This window comes from Morone saxatilis, unplaced genomic scaffold, assembly GCF_004916995.1.
Source record: "Morone saxatilis isolate NCDOM2014 unplaced genomic scaffold, NCSU_SB_2.0 Contig10, whole genome shotgun sequence".
NCBI classification, from domain to species: Eukaryota; Metazoa; Chordata; class Actinopteri; family Moronidae; genus Morone; species Morone saxatilis.
Window position 1 is genome coordinate 11,942,137 of NW_023339652.1, and position 15,750 is coordinate 11,957,886.

The 15,750-nt window shown below is 41.9% G+C and overlaps 1 protein-coding gene across 7 annotated transcripts in view; it reads left to right on the forward strand.

Moving 5' to 3' along the window:
• Nucleotides 1-209: 209 nt before the first annotated feature.
• The window catches only part of cald1a (caldesmon 1a), a 56,585-nt gene continuing 41,044 nt past the window's right edge, over nucleotides 210-15,750 (forward strand). Inside the window, exons 1-2 of one of the 7 annotated variants that reach the window (XM_035673889.1) lie at nucleotides 210-492; nucleotides 4,884-4,931. The gene's annotated coding sequence lies outside the window, so the exon portion shown is untranslated. The remainder of the gene's footprint in view (nucleotides 493-4,883; nucleotides 4,932-15,750) is intronic. The other 6 variants (XR_004797135.1, XM_035673870.1, XM_035673912.1 and 3 more) reach the window with 6 other exon arrangements.

Genomic DNA, 15,750 nt, shown 5'->3' on the forward strand with positions numbered 1-15,750 from the left:
ACATGGGGGCTTCTGGGGCCTGTTGGCTTGCCTGAGAGCAAACGGCGCTCCTTTTTTCTTTTTTTTCCTTTTTGGGTCCAAGATTAACATTTCATCTGATCTCTCTTGACAGATGATTTTCTTTCAGGGGCCCCGCGAAGGATAACCAAAAAGGAGCACTTTCTGCCTCAAGTCACTTTCTCTGTTAGGAGTTTTGCACAAAGATCTTCGCAGAGGTGACATTTTTCATTTTGGTCTCGGGCAGGCTTTGTAAAACGCTTTGTGTGTGTTTGTGTGTGTGTGCGCAGTGTGTGTGTAGTTTTAAGAGCAGACCGGAGCGGACAAACTCAGCCAAGAGTAGATGTGCGATTATGTCTTAAAGGGAGGGGCTTGCACGGGTATTCAGTTTGGTTTTTATCATTGAGTGAAGTGGAGGACCGACTGCAGACTGGCTCCCTCTCCTCTCCTCATACTCGACTCAACAGCTCTACTTTGTCCCGTTAAGATCCACAGGTAAGCGCAAAAACTTTCGCCTCCCTGCGTGTTTAATAATCTCAGCAGAAGAAAAGGCCATTACGCACGGATGCTTCTGCGCATGAAACAGCGCGATGCGTTAGAGATGATCACATTCTGGGTCTCTGCCTGTGCGCATGCTGCTCATACTTTTCAGGATCTCTTAGCCGCCGCCGCTCCCTCCCTCTCCCTCTTTGTGCGCTTTTCACGCCAGCAGCTCACCAAAAGAGAAAATAAACTCGTGATTGTGCGCGTAATAAAGTTTGCTATGGGGTCGAGGTGTGATGCTGTCATGTAAATGTTTTGTTAACCGCGGGACAACACAAAGAAAAAAAGCGTTTGTCCGCTCCTGTAATGCGCGCTCAGTCCTCCAGGGCTCGGGAGGGAGGAAGAGGGGGGGGGGCTGTCTCCAAACCCCCGGCCAGCCAAGTTTCTCATCGCCTCAGCAGCCGACATGACACTCACTTTCAGCTTGAAACAGCTTATGTGCTTGTGAAAAGCGCTGCAAATATGTTTAACGTTACACAACACATTTCTGGCTGTTTGTAAAAATTCACAGCATCATCCAAACCCTAAAGGAAAGCTGTGTTTTTGACCCTTAAATGCACAGTGCGGATAAACCTGTTGAAATCTGACATGTGGAAGGTGTACAAAAAGTTGGCTGTGAGCAAGAATGGGGGCCCCATATGGCTACCAGCACACCGCGTGGCCCTCAAAGATCAAATTTGACCATAAGCTCACACTGAGATACAAAAGGCAATTGTCCTTTGGTGTATGAACTTTAAACACATCCAGCATCTCCTGCAGACAAAGCCATAGGGCAGTCTCGCAAAAGGCAGGCCCGCTCACTCACAGATGAATCCACTTCCCATCGTATCAAGGTATCACATTCTTTGCAATCCCACCATCCCTGAGGCATAGGGCTCTCTTCAACTCTCATTGTACTTGAGTTGGCCAGCAAGTCTTTTGATCTCAGCTTTATTACATAGTAGTATCTGTGAAATGGAAGCATGGAAAATGGGAGAGGGTGGAGGGGAGGGGCTGCAGAGGGGAGATCTGTAGGTTCTTTTTCTTTTCTGAATGCTTACGGGCCAGAGACAGCGTAGTAATTGCCCATGAAACTGTATCTGATAAGCTGTGCGGTGTTTGGAAAACACGTGGAGAATGCCCTCCGCTCCTTATAAGGCGCAGGCCCAACCTGGTGACAGGTGATTGGAATAGCCTCTGGAATGCAGTGCATAATGGTCCTCTAGCACAGTGGTCCCAAAAATGTTTTTGTCTGATGTACTGTACCCCCACAGTACTGTCAGAGGAAGTGCCCCTTCACGGACACCACCCAAAATAGTGTCTTCATTTAGAATGATTTTAAACTGGATGTCTGGAAGTCGCTATTGAGCAAAGCTTTTTGAGACTGGCTTGTGAGTCTAATATTCGTAATACTAACATCGGGAGAAGCTGGATTTTCATCCAGTTATCCTTTACTTTTAACCGACTATTTCACCACTGGTACTGTAAGTGAACAATCTCAACCATTTATCCCATGGATGTGATATTAGACTGGATACTGGCCCCAAAGATGGCGCCTATTCAGTCTAATGAGAATTGCTCGCCTGGTGCATACGCTAAAAAAGTTTCTAGCTTCTGGGTTTATGTCCAAGGGTATGCGGCCCAATGAATAAACGCTGTAGTGTTGTTGTTGTTGTAGTGACTTTTACATTTTTAAACCTCCATGGATCAAAACTTTATAAGTTATAACTGACCTTTGCAGTTCGCGTTTTTTCTGTTAAAAGGCTTACAAATGTCTCTTTTACAGTGGTGGTGGTCTATGGGGAAAAGGCCTTTTGGGCTGCAGGCGAATTTTTGGGTGCAATACTGCGAGTGGCCACTGGGCAAAATTGGAAGCAAGGCTGAGCAGTCTTATTCCTAACTAAGTAGCTAACTATTTTAACTGTTTATCCTTAACTTTTAGCTAACTGTATTCATCTGCTCTCTTGCTAACTACTCTTCACACATTCTTAGTCTCAACATACAGTGTTCAGATGTTGCAGCTGACTCAGTATGTGGATTTTTTAAATGAAATCATATAGAATCAAATAGAATCATTTCTATTTAGTCTTATTAGTTGAGCTACTCTTTCAGAGCACCCTATAGCAACAGCAGAAGTATTCCCTGGCATACAAGTACCCCTGGTGCGAATCACTGCACCAGGAGTTTATTTCAGTTTTTGCATGCATGTTCGCACACATATATACACTCTCTCATTTCTGAGCTAAAACACACACAGAAAACTGCAGGCTTTACACTAAAATGCATGTAGTGCTTTGTAGTGTACTTAGAAGGGGATTTTATAATTGGCACGATATGATATGGGTGCAGAAGAATCTGGAGGTAATTGCACAGAGTGATAACAGGGGTTTGGCAGTGTGGGGCGAGAGCCAGGGCCAGGGTTAGGGCTGGGCGGGCAGGATGTAGGGAACACTGCCATGCATTTCCGGAGTCTGGCTCTGGACTGCACAGTGCGGTGAAGGCTTCTAGTTACTGTACGCTGGCTCCCTCTCCTTCTCTCCCGTCTCTCATGCACTTGATCAAAGTTAAATGTTGGACCAGGTAATTATTGTGCCTCATTCTCATCATAATCAACATGTGCTAAAGCCCGGTGCGTTCATGAATCTGTCCGTGTACAGTTATGAGTTAACGTGCACGCAGTATATGTGGGTGCTTTTGTTATAGTTTGATCCTAGATACTCATAATCCACCACAGTATCAAGTTCCAAAGCAAGAATCCAGAGTTTCCTTGCAAGGCAATAGTTTCTTACCACCACTGAGTTAAGGCAGCCAACCAAGTGGCAAACTGAATTTGAATAGAATGGAAACCTGGCAGAGGCCGTTTTCTAACACAAATGATCGGACCATTCTGTTCTTTTTTAATAGATGTTTACCTATACTGTGTTCAGTGTTAAGGTTTTCCAAATGTGGTTCAGTTTCCAGTGATCACATGCTGACATGTCCGTCCAAACATACATTGTTTCTGCACAGCAGGTGCCAGAGCTATTTTCTGGTTTCTTGTCATAACGGACCAGTGAAACTATGTCAAGCATGTTTCCTGTGTTCTAGTCCTTTTGCCCCTTGGCTTAATTTTATGCAGATTTGTTTATTCTAATAATATGGTTCGAGATAGGGATGCTGCCCCAGCAACCACAAGCAAAATGAGTGCTTTCTGTTTTATCAATGGCGTCCTTGTCATCAGTGTCAGCCAGTTGCCTCAAATAAAGTTAGTTTAGGTTTTAAGTTTGTGTCTTCTGGACAACAGTAGGAGTAGGACAGGGTTCAGCTCATTTGAAATGATTGTGATTGACGTGCAGCTAGTGCTCATGGGACTTAGGCCCTGGACTGGAGCCCCACAGCATACTCGTTCTGTTCCCCCTTGCCTTTGAATTCGATAGCATGTAATTTGAATGCGCTGCATCCAGAACCGCACACTAAGTTGTATAATATGGTAAGCTTGGATGGACGGGCAGATCTCGAGTTGGAATGGAATTCTTAACTCTTTCACCGGGTAACAACGGTCAGCAAGTGGTAGGCAAAAACTGCTGCTTAATTGCTTGTGAAGTCACACGAGGGCATGAAACCTTAGATGATGTTTAGGTCCTGGAAAATATGCAATGGGAGTTTTGCAGATGTTTGTGATATAAATTCTGAATTCCATTGTTATATATACTTATATAAGAATATACTTGTTGTTTCTCATTATTCAGCCAAGAGGACTTGGAAAAGTTCTGTAGGGGAGTATCCTCGGTGCTCTTGGATGTTCTGGCATTTGTTCACGGCACAATTAGACTCTGGTTGTCTCGTGGGTGATGGAGAATGCTTACTCTCATTTTTCCCCCTCTTCCAGTCGACCCATACCCCCGCCTATAATAGATTCACCACCAAATTAAGTCTTTATAATCAAGCCACATTTACACAGCTATTTTCAAGCCACAGATTAAATTTATTTTACATGCATAAAGAATTTCACAATAATCGTTACTCCCAGGATCTGTATCTTTACTTCCTTTCTTTTCCAAACTATTTCACAAACTTTGATTCTCCTTGCTGAAGCAGTCATGTGGGCATGAAAGACCTGTGTTTGAATTCCTCTGGGCTTTAGTCACACTCTGATGAAGAGGGTTTGTTAGATCAGCCTCTCACTTGTGTCGTTTTCTGACTTTAAAGTGCTATCACTCAAGGCCAGATTGCCTAATAGGCAGCATGGCATGTCGGTGTTGGTAATTGGCATATTGGCCCGCCATCTGCTAGTTGCCAGATGCCAAGCTCTGCCAGAAGTTTCATAGCTATAAAAAAGACTATTGTATTCTTTTCCCTCTAACTAAATCTTTTGTTTTTTTCAGTGGGTGATGATTTAATTCACGAGGCAGCCTTGCTTTATATCTTAAAAGGTAAAACCTCCTCTCCTACTCACGTGATCTACACTTCATGGGATTTTTGTGGATGATTGATTGTGCGAGAGTGAGGTCAGTGCTCCTAAGCAGCGCTTCTGATGTCATCCTACAAAGATGCATGTTCTCTCTTTCTTTCCCCAAAGCGGGTTATTCAGAGAAGTGTACAACGTTGTTAAGAGGGACATTTAGCCTTTGGGCTTCTTCTCATCTGATAAAACAAGCACAGGAAATGTCTCTGTTAGCTGATTGGCCTTGTGTTTTCCTTCGGCGTCCTCCCTCTGGGGCCTCAGACATGCACAGTGTGTCCCTGTGGCAGAGAAACCACCTTACTTGTCTCTCTCCTAATAGCTACATTAACTTTCTCTTCGCCTCTGTCCTTTCCTTTAACACCAATCTATTCTACCTCAGCCCTTTTCTCTCAAAAAGAAATGATTACTATAACGTTCATTCTCACTTCACCCTACTTCTTCTCTTCGCCAGCTTTCCATTCTTTCCGTGCTGTCCTCTCTTCACCTCCCCCTCCTCCCTTCTCCTCTCAGCCTCTCATCTTCCTCCCATTGCGTCCCAAAGCTAAACAAATACGGCTAATCAAGAGCCTGTCAAATCACCTTTTAAAAGTCCAGTATTTTGGGGTAATGGGGAATTAAGGGAACGCGGAGGTAATAAGGTGATGTAAATCCCAGCGGCGTGTGTGAAAAATACCATTGAGTGTAAACACATGACCGGTGAGGTCATGTGTTTACACAGTTAGCGAGGTTAACCACTCTATGAATCGCACGGGGGAAAACAGACAGGGCAGTGTGTAGGTCAGTTATAGGCCTGCTGGATTTATGCTTGTGGCTGTAGAGGTGCTGTGTGTGCTGAAGTGTGTATAGCGAATGTGAATGACAGCTTTGAGAGTCCACATTGGACACCTGCCATCATGGGAGTGAGAACTGGCGAGAGCGAGATCAGGCTTGTATGTGGTAATGATGGAAGTGAGGACTTACCTCATACGCATAAAACAATGACTGTGTCCTTACATGGGTATTCACATGAGTCAGAGTTCTACTGTAATTTAGTTTCATTCTTTGGAAGAGCTTCAAAGTTGGGAGTATTTTTTATTTCAACCAAGTTCTGAATATTTGAACATTTATTTTAAGTCTCTGTGTGAAATCTAAGGGAGAGCACAGTGGCTCACAACTTAGTAATATATTTAGGGCAACTAACTCATAACAAATTTTTACCGTCAAATCAATTTTCTTGATAAATCACTTAATTTTTTAGTCTGAGGGTTTTGAATTGCAAGTTAAAGGTCCAGCATCTAACATTTAGGAGGGTCTATTGGCCTGTTTTCATTAGTGTATAATCGCCTGAAAAGAATCGTTGTGTTTTTGTCACCTTAGAATGAGCAATTTTTTATCTACAGATGCTACAGGTCTCCTTCCGTGTAGGCCGCCAAGTTCAACCACTATGTTCCTACAATACCCCGTTCATGTTTTTTGCAGAATTCGCATCCATCCTGGTTTATTCCCTTGTGGTTGGCAAGGGTGGAACAAGTGAGTTGCAATCTGCAACTACACCACTAGATGCCACTAAATCTGGCCCTGTGAACCTGCATTAGCAGCTGTTTGTTTTGTTTTTTTGGGCCACTTGGGTCAGTGAAGACAAGCTGCAAACACAACTGACATACTGTATTCACACCATTTTAGTTGATATAGCAAATGTTTTTGCAATAAGTTGCCCATTTACACATCTTGCAGTCAAAGATGAACATTAGCATTCATATGGAATTGTGTTTGAAGAATGTAAGTCCAATATTCACTCTCCTTTAAACTCTGTCTTGTTCTCCAGCAACTGAGGAAAATATTAGCATCTAAAAACGACCATGTGGTCAGCTTGAGCTAAAGTTGCGGTCCAGAAAACAAAACCACATAGCTGAAAGACGCTAAAACGCTCCATAGAGCTGAGGGGAAATGCGGAGTTGGGTTGCAATAATCTGTGGGTTCGTCCTTTCACATAGAACTTTTTATTAATTATTTGATCCATTGTTGATAAAGGAAAATATTTTATAACATCTTTAAGCTTCATAATTCATCAACGATCAAAAGGGTGGGTGACTAATTTTCTTTTGGTCGGCTAACCATTTAATCAACTGGTCTCTTCACTAAATAACATTTCATTTAGTCATAATATTTCTCAAGCCTCTCTCTGTCGGGTATCTTAAGTCAGACTTTGCACATGTGTCTCATAGCAAGGCACATTGTTTGAAATGGTCCGCATCCATCTTTCCCACCCAAATAAGCCAGTCAGGCAGCAGCACAGTCTGAGGTCTGTGTCGGGGCTGCAGTCGGGAGCAGCGGTAATTGTTTAAGAGTGCATTTATAGAGTGTACTCTTTGTGCCTCCTAATCAGAAGCATACTCAGGCATTTACATATGAGCCTCCGAGGATTGCTCAGGAATGCATTACAAGCAAGGCAAGAGGACAAGAGGGTAAGAAAGCCGGCTCTAGTGGGCCGCTCCGCTGTTGCCATTTCTTTCCACTTCACATGTCACTGGCCTCTTGGGAAGGAGGGGCGGTGAAAGTGATTAAGGCTGAAGATCAAAAGTGCAGAATAGCTGATGCAAAGCCATTCCTCTCTCAACACCAGTAACAAATGGGGTATGTGTCTACATTTGTGTCTTCTTGTGTCTTTGAGATATGGATACAATGGGATAGATGGATAAAATTTCTCAAAAAAGTAGAAATCTAATGCTCTCATCTGTCTACCTATCAGAGACCTTTATAGATTAGATCTGTTTTTGTGGATTCATTTCAGTACGCATTAGGTAATTTGTCAATTTTTCTCTCTGTACTCTAACTCAGGTCTGGCAAGGGGACAAGGGGAACAAAAATATGGCTTCAGAAAACCATTTTAATCAGACAGTGCTCCGCAGGGACAGAGGCTGGCATAGGAGAGCTCTTTACCTCATCAGAGCTCTGCCAGTGGTGATTGGGAGAAACACTCAGTCAGGTTTTTATTGAATAACCCCAGCTCTGTACCGGAGGGGCTTTACTGTAATAGAGCAGCTCTACGGCCGCCGAGGTGACAGCCAAATGGTACTTATTAAACTAAGGGATGATTCATACTATATGCCCTACTGCAGTTTAACCTTGTTGGAGGCTTATGGTTTGCCTTTAATGTCAGTAAAGTCCAGTCACATTTTTTATGACTGAGATACATATGCACACGATTATCCTCTGATCAGACAGCAGAGATCGCAAATTTGTTGCGTGAAAAAAAACAATATACATATATATTATTCTTATTTCAATTTAAGCTGTAATATCCACTAGAACTACACTATATGTGTGCTGACTGGTTTAGATCAAAGCTTTCCTGGAGATGCACGTTAGCACCTCGGCAGGACTAATAGCTGTGGGTCCCATCGTCTCTGCTTATTTACCCAGTACACAGCTCTCTGCACAAATTGAGCATGACGTCTAATGGAGTGTGAGCTTGGATTAATTACCCCCGTATTTAGACTAATGGCTCCTTCTCTTCTGATTAATGATGACACATGTCAGACGGAGGAGGGCACAGCTAAAACATATGAACAGTTGTATGTTAAAATGCCACTTTAATATTATAGTGCTTACTCTGACAAAGTATATATGTGTGTATATATATAAACATTACATTTACATTTAGATATTATTTAAGTCCGGTCGAACCTACTACTAGCCTACTATAGCATTTTGAGGCCAATAAAAATATCAAAGTAACAAACTTAACAAAGGCTGATATATTGGCAGATATAAACGCTTTCCATTCTATAAACGCATTAGATAAATATTATTGATAATGAGCTCCCAAATTTTAAAGAATAGTGACCAAAGCATGTACCGAGTTGAACATTTTAATAGTACAGTATTAAACTTGTCAGTGCTCTCTAGTGGACAAACTATGTAATGACTAATAGTTACAGGCTAACATATACAACGTGTACAATATATCTCCAATAAGCTAATATCACCCTGGCTAATTTATCGGTCAAGCTTTAGTAGTAGTAAAGTACTAGTAGCGTGTTTTAGGGTCTGACTTGACTTTAGCAATAAGGTGTATACATAAGCTAAAGCCAAAATTATAATTAGGTGTTTGAGTTGCTGGTGATTTTGGAATTATATGGTTCGAGCAAATGGTTTTAGATGGATTGTTGATGCTTTATTGGATGAGATGTTAAAGAAGGTACAAACGCACTAGAGTGCATAGTAGGTATGGCATGGGGTGCTAGTTCTGGCTGGCCTCATTAAACCTGCCTTAATGAGAAACAAAACACCCAGACGACCCCCCTAGAACAATGGGTTCTTGTTATCAAAGAGTCTGCGCCCCATGTATGATGGAGTCTGGCTTGCGTCCCGGCAGATTTTTCATGAGACTCGGTGTGCCTGAGTCAAGCCCTGAGCCCCGCAGTGCCACTCACGTCTGTGACAGCCACCTGGGAGACCACCTTGGAAAATGGGCCCCTATTAGTTCAGGTTAGACTTAATGACCAGTAATGGTACACCGGCCAAGCCAAACTGTGCAAAAGGGCTTCGGGCAGGCCGAAATGAAATACCAGTCACTCAAGCTCTTAACATAAACACAAGGTGGGTGGTGGGTGGAGGTGAATAGGTATGTCTGTAGGTGCGCGTCTGTGTGTATGAGAGGGTTCAGACATGCATCTATGTGTTTGAGAGCAGAGCTGACCCAGATGGAGGAGACAATTTTGGAGCACGAGGAGATGGGTGAACCCCCATGGACAGATTAGTGCCGGCGGGGACGGCTGTGGTTTTGGATTTATTCCCATTTAGCTCTGCTGCTTTGTGAACCAAATCTCATTTCCAGTTTTGCCATCAGCTAAAAAAAGCTTGCAGCAACTTCAACGGAGCAACCAGAGAAGCCTCCTAAGAGCACCACTCAATTATTTACAATTTCATGGCTGTCTGAGATATGTGTTATTCTAATAAATTTAGGAATTAGGAGGCTTAAGTACCACACATATATTAACCTCTAAAGCTGAATTTTATCCTCAATTTAGTGGTAAATGCCAAATCATGCTAATGGCATTCAATGATGATTGCGTCTTCCATGGTCTAAATAGTCTGTGGTCTAGAATTAGCACAGGCATTAAAAGTAAGAAACTCCAGCATTTAAAATGCTATGATATGAGCCAATCAGCCACTGAATACAATTACTTAAAACTCCCAGGGAGAATGAGCTGCAGAGCTTCCAGTCCTGCAAAAGTCAGACAGAGAAACATAGTGTAATCTTCAATGAAAGAGACAAAGACAGAGGAAGAGAGCGAGCTTTGTTATGTCTCATGAAGCTCTAGGGTTTCCTGGAATTTCTGGCAATGGATTCCAAAGTCACATAACCACAGAAAGAGAGAAGAAATAGAGACAGACAGGGGGTAACTCTCCTGAAGGACACAGTTCAAGACGTTCGACTGACGATAGCTACTCTGCCACTGTATACTGCAGATATATGAAGATCTCTAGTGTTTGCACTGGTGGGCACTTTAGCCTCTAGACTGACAGAAACAATGAACACATGCACAATCACACCCGCAGAGAGTGCAGAGTATAAGATGACATACATTACCTACTGTATACCTACAGATTAAAGACCCTGGCTTGGGCCTTTCACCGCGAGGGGGGACAGTAGACGTGTAGCCGTCTAAGCTGGCTGGCTGCCACACTAATAATAACAGCCATGCACGAAAATGAGATCTGGTAAAGCTAGTGAACTTTAGCCCTGTAGAGCCCTGAAAGGATTTGAGGTATGAGAAGAGTGGAATGTATTCTTTGGAAGGAGAGGGGGTGAGCTCTCTGTCACTTGGAGAATGTGCGTCCGCTGATTCAAAAGCAATGCTAATGCTTTAATATTTTTAAATTTGATACTGCAAACCGCTGAAAGATAGAAAAAATTGCCACGTTTTCCACACAGGTGTGACATTTGTTGGGATGTTATCTGTCTGCATAAAAGAGCTCCACATTTCCAATTCCTGGCATCATATCTGTCAACCAGTGTAGGTGGATGGGATTAGGACTCGTTTACTCTTCTGAATTTTGTGCTGACTTCTGCAATCCTTTGTCAGGAGCTATATAGGAGCTCTTCCTATAACTCTAACTGCTGCTTGCACAACCGATGTGTTCCAGCTTACGCTTGGAGAAAGCTATTACTGTAAAATTCATGAAGTTAAGTGTTAAATTGCATTTGTTTGAAAGACATACAAGAAGTATTGAACTTTTTGTTATTAAGGCAATGCAAAACTAATTCCTGCTGACTGTAGCGGGTGATGGATTAATGCAATGCAAATGTGTAGTGAGTGCAAGACACAAACAGGCAAAACAACATGCAATGGTTTCATGCTGTTCAACAAATCAGTTGGTGGTGGTGATGGTAATGTGCCAAAATAAAGTAGGAATGCACAAATGACAAGGAATAAGAAAACTGCTAGCTGATGTTTAAGGTTATATTTGAGAAAGTCACTTGCCACTGGATGTCACACCAGAGCACCAGCAAAATAATAGGACAGAAGCAAAATAAACGCAATGTAAGCTAATGTTAATCCTTGGGGACAAATGCGTCCGTCAAAGTACGTCCACTAAAAGTGCTTGTTTTTTCCACTGACAGGCTCAGATAGTAATTGTCTGATATTATGGAAAGGATCTCTACAGAGGCAAACGTTTTGTTTAACCAGAAATAGCCATAATATAATATAATATAAACAACCCACAGAGAGGCTGCAATAGCAACACAGGCAAAGGGTGTGACTCGTTCTCTATATCTTTGCATAGCGAATAGTTATTTGCTGCTATATTAATGTTTTAAATCTCATACATATAACCTTTAAAAATTGCAGAAGAAGTGTTTTGTGACCCACAGGAAATGATCACCCGACTCTGCAGTTCCCCTCTGCTGACGTCTTTTTTTACTGTTTTAATTTAGTTAACTGTTCTAAGTTAGTCTCATCACGGTTGGAGTAGGCTTCGGTTTCAGTGAAAACGCTCCAGTAATCACACACTGAATACACCCTGCACCAAATGGCAGAGAGACAGTTAGCATTTAGCAGCTAAAGAGACAGATATTTCCCTCAGGAATTGGTGGAGACCAAAACAGAGATAAGAGAAAGAGACACAAAAGAGACCAAATTAAGGCTACTGTTGCTTTGCATTTGCTAGATGTGTAAATAGCCAGCTCTTTGCTAACATGTTCACTGTAGAAACTTCATAAGGTGATAATGTGTTGCTGTCAAGTGGCCAAAAGATATAGTAACGCATATAAAGGTTTAGGGATACTATCACTGTTTAAAGGTAACCTAACAGTGATAGACAGAAGTGTGCAATGTAACTTGAACCTGGTAAATGCCTTTTACCTTTAAATACCAGTTATCTTCACTTGGTCACTGTCATGGCCACTGAAGCCCATTTATCAACTGTCTGCGGAGTATACTGACTAGAGACATCTTTTCGTTTTCCACACCTGGCTGTGGAGTCCACCATTAAATGGCTTGGCCCCGCATCGACTCACTGAGAGCATGTCAGGGCCGCATGAACACCCAGAGAGAGGGACAGAGAGAGAGAGAGGGAGAGAGTTTTAGGATTATATCAAAACATCCCTGGCTGTCTGTGGCTCTCTATTATCATTCCTTTTTGTGTGTATGCAGCAAGTGTCTTGTCTGTGCGTTCCCTGAAGAAACCCTCAGTTTTCTCCCAGTAAGACTGAACTGAAAGCACCGTCAGGGGATCACTCCGCCTCTCCACATCCAGTGTGAGTAATAGACCCTCTCGGTCAGGTCATCTTGCTCGCCTGCCACCCCACCCACAATGTACCCGCTCCTTAATCTCCTCCTATCTCTCTCCAGGAATGCAGCCCCTTATTTTGAAAAATACCTTGTCATGTAATACCCTTGAAAAGCCTTGCAGCACACTTCAAAAAAGTGGCATTCCGCCCTGTGATTTACTGACTTGTGTGTTAAAACAAGGCAAGAAAGATAAAGATTTATGACATTTTTGAGAGATTTAAATAAATATGTCCTGTGCGAAAGTGATTTTCTTTGTGTTTTCCTGATAGGTCTGTCATGCATGTGCAAAAAAGGTAAACTTGTGTCAGGGTTTGCACTCAGCTGTCATGCTTTCACCGGGCTCTCAGTATGTGGGGGCATTGCATCATGCTTTTTAGCCTCACTCTAACCTCATGTATGTTTCCATGTAAGGTATGATAGGAAGACATTCTCTCTTAGTGTGGCTTGAGCAAGCCACATAAATCACTCCACCGTTTATATTCTCTTTTTTTTTTTTATCCTTCTGATTTTCCCTCCTCTCACCAAAGTGTAATTTCTCTCCGGCCACGGAGAGCCACACGTCCACCACGACCAAACGTGGCTTTTATAGGAAGCATGTCACAAATGTTCAGCAGATCCATTTTATTTCCATTTTTTTCTTGCCTTAGAGAAACACATCAGGAACCTCTCAAGCTTTATGAGAAATACATTTTTATGTTCCACTTAATGTTTCCAGCATGTCATGTTATTGCCCGTATACCAGAGGCTGTGGGCTGCTGTGGATCATGCTAATCACGTATACTTTTACATTTCAGTCATCGAGCTTTGGTGCATATCCCGAGTGACTTACACTTATTAAAAAAGTACAAGTTCAGGATCTTGCCCAAGGGCCTTTCAGCCAGACAGATCTTTCAGTTTCTGGTTATAAGGGCTGATTTTTTTCTCACAGATCTGAGGGGAACTAAGGTTTTTAAGCATTGTAGAGGTCATTTCTGTTCTGTTCCGTCCTGTTTTTATCCTTTTCCGTTCGATTCTGCTTTATTGCCATCAGCTGGATAAACTGTTCTCTAGCTGCGGTGTCGGCAGTAGCAGTGCTTAGACTAAAACCCACCATATATCAGCACTCTGGTTCCACTAGTCTCCCTGGTCAGCTCACTAGTAGCAGATTAATGTCCTGTTGAAGAGACACACGGACTCCTGCCCGGGCCTCATTTACTCTGACAGAAGGCAGGTGTCAAGATGGGCTGTCCTAAAGGAACAAGAGGAGGCTGCTTTTCACTTGGAAATGCACACAGGAGAAGGATGAGGAAGGGATTCATGATAAGTCACATGTTCTTGTGTTCAGTCTACAAATGCTATTTGTTGCTTAAAATTGGACAAAACTCAATTGCCAATGCTTCATGAAGTTTGGTAGACCATGACGTGTTAAGATGTTTTTTTTGCATTGAGATTACTATCACTTCCTTTGTCTTTGCTTTCATTCAGCATCTGTCTGTCATTATTTATTTACTATCCTCTTTAATAGACTTAAAAATTGTCACAGTGTGCCCTAAGGCACTAAAAGACTCGATGATGTTGTCCTTGTGTATGCATCATAACTCTGGTTTGTTATGACAGGAAAATGATGTGGAAAAATTGCATTTATTTATTCATTAGTCCTGGTTTTTTGATACTATTATAGTGTAGTTTGCTGTCTTGGCCCTCTATATATGTTCTGACATCGCATTTGGTCTTGAGTGACAAGAAGATGAAGGCTTGACTGTAAAGTCCTTGTGGAATTACACAACAGACTGTTAATATCGCATGTCAAGTGCAGGGGTGCATATTTATTGAGATTATTTGACATTCTGGATATTTGCACCAGAATATCTGATGTATTTTTTTTAAGGAGGCTCTTACATAAGAGGGCAGCGCTGAAATCTAAAACTGCCTGGATCCTGTGCAAACAGAAAGAAAGAGAACGGCTTATTTATCACTTTATTCTCCCCTGTTCATTGCTGAGCAGCAACACAAAAGATGCAAAGTAAATTAATAAATTATAATTATTAAAATATTAAAGGTAATATTTTCCTAAAGGGAGATATTTCAGTAATTTATTAAATTCAACTTAATTAATAGTGTCATGATGTTAGTGGACCTCTTGTACCATAACTAGAAACAACCTATTAACAGATTATTTCACTTTTGGGAGATGCTGTTACAATTGAATTCATGCTAATCGAAGGTAATTAGCTTAGTTTAGCACAAAGACTGGCACAAGGGAGAAACAGTAGCTACTAAAACCTCAACTAGCTGTTTTTAAGCTAAGCTTATCGCCTGCTGGCGTCATGTCTGCGTATCGTACAGATATGAGAGTGGCATCAATCTTGTCATATAACTCTCGGCTAGAAAGCAAATAAATGTATTTATCAAAATGTCTAACCAACTGTTTTTTGAAGGCTACAGGAAGAAGCATGGCTAGAAATGTTACACCCATTTTACTCTGTGTGTAGGTGTGTATGTGTGGGTATTTAGGTTGTTTAGAAATAGTCCAACACTAACCCGCATAAAACCAAATACATTTTTGAGAGCAGGGCATGCTGGTTGCCCTTGTTTTTAATCTTTATGCTAGCTAAGCTAACTGCCTGCTAGCTGTAGTTTTATATTCTGCATAAAGGAATGTAATGAGCAGTAGGCCTATTGAGCTTTTGTCAAGAAAATAAAGGGAACAAGAATATTTCCCAAAGTGTTGAACTATTGCTTTAAGATGGATGCAAAGGTTCAGACTTGTGAAGGTGGACAGGTTTGTAAAAACAGAAGCACATGTCCCTTGTTTATTGCTTTGTTCCGTGCTGGGTTCAGACATTTTTTTATTTATTTTTTATCTCCCAGCGGTTTTCCACAATTGTTGGCAGGCTCCAAAAAATGTCCTAGATAATTTGATAAGTTTCTTGTGAAATGACATAACCAAATAGACATTTTTTTGCAGTGGTGCAGTGGCAGGAGAATGTCAGAGCCGCTCCATATAGCAAGGGGGGGCCAGATAAA